This window comes from Danio rerio, chromosome 22 (genome assembly GCF_052040795.2).
Source record: "Danio rerio strain M-AB ecotype USA chromosome 22, GRCz13ab, whole genome shotgun sequence".
NCBI lineage: Eukaryota > Metazoa > Chordata > Actinopteri > Cypriniformes > Danionidae > Danio > Danio rerio.
Window position 1 is genome coordinate 40,440,001 of NC_141042.1, and position 5,000 is coordinate 40,445,000.

Genomic DNA, 5,000 nt, shown 5'->3' on the forward strand with positions numbered 1-5,000 from the left:
CAGTGTGAAATGTCTGACAGGCAGGCTGAGATGCGAGCCGGAACCGAGGGATCATCATAAGTTATGCAATGAAGAAAAGATGAATGAGATTTGATAGCTTGATTCAATTTCTTTATAATAGCTATTAATAATAAGCTAAACTGGTAATGTATAATGTCTACTATTGATTTTTTTATGTAAATAATGATATTAATAGAACCTATTACTGACCGTTTAACTAATTATTTAATTTAATTACATATTTAGTACTTTTTTTTGTTTTTTGTTTTTTTCAGGGGGGATATTACTCGGTATATCCCTCATTTTCACATCCCAATGTTGACAGGTATGGTTTAAACACAGTTGGATATGAGACCACATGGGAAAGCTAGGTTGCTGCCGGAAGTGGTGTTAGTGAGGCCAGCAGGGGGCGCTCAACCTGCGTGGGTCCTAATGCCCCAATATAGTGACGGGAACGCTATACTGCTCAGTGAGCGCCGTCTTTCAGATGAGACGTTAAACCGAGGTCCAGACTCTAAGTGGTTGTTAAAAATCCCAGGATGTCCTTCGAAAAAGAGTAGGAGGTTAACCCCGGCATCCTGGCCAAATCTGCCCACTGGCCTCTGTCCATCACGGCCTCCTAACCCCCAAACCCCCCCAAACGCCATTGTGTAAAGCGCTTTGAGTGCCCAGAAAAGCACTATATAAATGTATGGAATTATTAATACTATTATTATTATTAGTTGTGTGTCAGTAGTGTGTGATTATAACCAGCTGCTAATGGTAAAAATAATTAATGACATTTTTATAATCAATAAACTTGATGAAATCAGAGTGCAGAAACACTTTGATTGACATTCTCAATTTGCACGCGTCATCATAGGGGGAAAGCCCCGCCCACAAATGACATAATCTCTCCCTCATTTACATAGGAGGTCAGTCTTGTTTTTAGTCTGCCACTATGCTGACACATAGGCTATGTAGCTCCGCCCTCTTTTAAAAATAACACAATCTAATTTGCATTTAAAGCGACAGTCACCAAAACACCACAGTTAGGATCAAAGCCTGAAAGGGTCAGACAGCGATTAAACATTGTCTGTGTGGTATTTAGAGCTAAAACTTTACACATAGACACTAGGAACATCCCAAACATACATTAGATCTTGTTCAGAGATGTATAATAGGTCTTCTTTAATATTTTTGGCTCACGTTTTCAGTCCTCCAATATTGTTCCCGAATCAACAAAGTCTCCAAGTCTGAGCACACACATCTCCTCTCCCGAGCGTTCGGACCCTTTAATAAGGTTTTAATGACCACTTCACCCATCACTGTTCCCCCCTCCTCTTTACTCTGCAAATCTGTCAGGCCCGGCTAAACTCTCACCCAGGTTGTCAACCGTGCTTCTCCAAGACAGGGTCACGGGGTTAAAATCGATTTCACAGGCCACCTGGAGAGCCCGGGCCGCAAACTGACTCAAAAAATTTATATCAGTCTTAGAATTGCCTACCACCCAGGGTTAGGTTGAGCCAGCGCTCCCCCAAAAAGTCCCAGGCTGAACAGAAGTTGGCACAGGCAGAGCTGGGGTTGTTGACCCTGCAAGCTGACCTCTTCAGACTTCAACCGAATTGTTCTGGCAGTTTCCACGGCGACAGGCCACTCCAGGCTGATCCCGCTTAGGCTGAAAAGGGGCACAAACTTTACTATAATCTGCCCGGCGATGATACAAAAGTTGGCAGAAAGAGACTGAAAGCATCAAAGCTGATTTAAAACGCAGCGCTGATAGTGATCGAGTACAGTGTTTCGCAAAACCTCTGTTTTCACCACAATTCAGCTGCCACAATATACACTTCAATTCATTTCGTGGTCAACACTGAGTTAGAGTATGTTCTGAGTTGGAGTTTTTGGTTTGTTTCTGTAGTCAGAATATCTCAAAACTCTTAAATCAAGCAGCATTTACTAGAGCAGTGAACAATTTGATTTGTTTTCAAGAGTTTCTCCTTAAATTAAGCTAAATAATCAGCCATTGGGGTCAATAAAATAATCTAAAACTAGTTTATTTTCGCTTGTTTAAAGGAAAACTTGCTCAAATTGACCTTTTATTCTGAAAAAAAGGCAATGTTTTTGACTTATTTATGAAAATGTTGATAAGTCTTCCATCATATTTCAGCTGTCTTAATATACATTTCATTTCGTAGTCAACACTGAGTTAGAGTATGTTCTGAGTTGGAGTTTCTGTCTTGTTTCTGTAGTCGGAATATCTCAAAACTCTTAAATCAAGCAACATTTTCTATAGCAGGGAAAAATTTGGTTTGTTTTCATGAGTTTCTCCATTAAACAAGCACAATAATCTGCCAGTGGACTTGTAAAATAATCTAAAACTTGTTTTTTTTTTATTGTTTTATTAAAACTTTGCTAAAAACAGATGTTTTATTCTGAAAAAAAAGGCAATGTTTTTGACTTATTTATAAAATTGTTTACAGTGATTGAGTTTTTCATCACATTTCAGCTGTCTCAATATACACTTCAATTCATTTCATGGTCAACACTGAGTTAGAGTATGTTCTGAGTTGGAGTTTCTGTAGTCAGAATATCTCAAAACTCTTAAATCAAGCAGCGTTTTCTAGAGCAGTGAACAGTTTGGTTTGTTTTCAAGAGTTTCTCCCTAAAATAAGCACAATAATCAGCCATTGGGGTCAATAAAATAATCTAAAACTAGTTTATTTTTGCTTGTTTTAATGGAAAACTTGCTTAAATTGACCTTTTATTCTGAAAAAAGGCAATGTTTTTGACTTATTTATGAAATTGTTGATAAGTTTTTCATCACATTTCAGCTGTCTCAATATACACTTCATTTAATCTCACACCTAAAACTGCAATAACACATTAACTAATGTTCTTAGTTACAGTTTTTGTCTTGTTTCTGTAGTTGAAATATCTAATAACTAATAAATCGAGAAGCATTTTCTATACTAGTAAACAATTTGATTTATTTTTAAGAAAAAAGGTGAGTTTTCCTCAAAATAAGCTAAATAATCAGCCATTGGGGTCAATAAAATAATTTAAAACTAGTTTATTGTTGCTTAAGGGAAAACTTGCTTAAAATTGATGTTTTATTCTGAAAAAGGCAATGTTTTAGACCTATTTATAAAATTGTTGACAGTGATTGAGGTTTATTACATTTAATCTGTCTTAATATACACTTAATTTTTATTTCGTAGTCAACACTGAGTTAGAGTATGTTCTGAGTTGGAGTTTCTGTCTTGTTTCTGTAGTCGGTATATCTCAAAACTCTTAAATCAAGCAGCATTTTCTAGAGCAGGGAAAAATTTGGTTTGTTTTCATGAGTTTCTCCATTAAAACAAGCACAATAATCTGCCAGTGGACTTGTAAAATAATCTAAAACTTGTTTTTTTTTATTGTTTTATTAAAACTTGCTTAAAACAGACGTTTTATTCTGAAAAAAGGCAATGTTTTTGACTTATTTATAAAATTGTTAACAGTGATTGAGTTTTTCATCACATTTCAGCTGTCTCAATATACACTTCATTTCATCTCACACCTAAAACTGCAATAACTAATTAACTAATGTTCAGAGTTAGAGTTTTTGTCTTGTTTCTGTAATTGAAATCTCTAAATACTCATAAATCGAGAAGCATTTTCTATACTAGTAAACAGTTTGATTTATTTTTAGGAGTTTTCCTTAAAAACAAGCAGAGATAAACTAGTTTTTCATCACATTTCAGCTGTCTTAATATACATTTCATTTCGTAGTCAACACTGAGTTAGAGTATGTTCTGAGTTGGAGTTTTTGGTTTGTTTCTATAGTCGGAATATCTCAAAACTCTTAAATCAAGCAGCATTTTCTAGAGCAGTGAACAGTTTGGTTTGTTTTCATGATTTCTCCTAAATAAATAAGCTAAATAATCTGCCAGTGGGCTTATAAAATAATGTAAAAGTAGTTTATTTTAGCTTGTTTAAAGGAAATATTGCTCAAAATTGACGTTTTATTCTGAAAAAGTGCAATGTTTTTGACTTATTTGTAAATTGTTGATAGTGATTGAGTTTTTGTCTCAATATACACTTCATTTAATCTCACACCTAAAACTGCATTAACTAATTAACTAATGTTCTTAGTTACAGTTTTATCTTGTTTCTGTAGTTGAAATATCTAAAAACTCATAAATCGAGAAGCATTTTCTATACTAGTAAACAATTTGATTTATTTTTAGTAAAAAAAGGTGAGTTTTCCTCAAAATAAGCTAAATAATCAGCCATTGGGGTCAATAAAAGAAACTAAAACTAGTTTCTTTTTGCTTGTTTTAAGGGAAAACTTGCTTAAAATTGAGGTTTTATTCTGAAAAAGACAATGTTTATGACTTATTTATAAAATTGTTGACAGTAGTTGAGGTTTTTGTCACATTTCAGCTGTCTCAATATACACTTCATTTCATTTTCGTAGTCAACACTGAGTTAGAGTATGTTCTGAGTTGGAGTTTTTGGTTTGTTTCTGTAGTAGGAATATCTCAAAACTCTTAAATCAAGCAGCATTTTCTAGAGCAGTGACCAAGTTGGTTTGTTTTCATGAGTTTCTCCATTAAACAAACACAATAATCTGCCAGTGGGCTTATAAAATAATGTAAAACTAGTTTATTGTTGCTTGTTTTAAGAAAAAACTTGCTCAAAATTGACGTTTTATTCTGAAAAAGAGCAATGTTTTTGACTTATTTATAAAAATGTTTACAGTGATTGAGTTTTTCATCACATTTCAGCTGTCTCAATATACACTTCATTTAATCTCAAACCTAAAACTGCAATAACTAATTAACTAATGTTCAGAGTTAGAGTTTTGTGTCTTGTTTCTACAGTCAAAATATCTAAACACTCATAAATCGAGAAGCATTTTCTATATACTACTAAACAATTTGATTTATTTTTAGGAAAAAAAAAAGTGTTTTCCTTAAAATAAGCTAAATAATCAGCCATTGGGGTTAATAAAACAATCTAAAATTAGTTTATTTTTG

General features: G+C 33.8%; 2 long non-coding RNA genes across 12 annotated transcripts in view; one reads left to right on the forward strand and one right to left on the reverse strand.

The window, feature by feature from the left end:
* sox2ot (SOX2 overlapping transcript) overlaps positions 1–5,000 on the reverse strand; it is a 259,952-nt gene that overhangs the window by 46,739 nt on the left and 208,213 nt on the right. The gene's annotated exons all lie outside the window — the stretch shown is intronic.
* The window catches only part of LOC147838653 (uncharacterized), a 2,777-nt gene continuing 970 nt past the window's right edge, over positions 3,194–5,000 (forward strand). Inside the window, exons 1-3 of the long non-coding RNA XR_015522472.1 lie at positions 3,194–3,724; positions 4,405–4,875; positions 4,917–5,000. The exon at positions 4,917–5,000 is cut by the window's right edge and continues 970 nt beyond it. This is a non-coding gene — a long non-coding RNA (uncharacterized LOC147838653). The remainder of the gene's footprint in view (positions 3,725–4,404; positions 4,876–4,916) is intronic.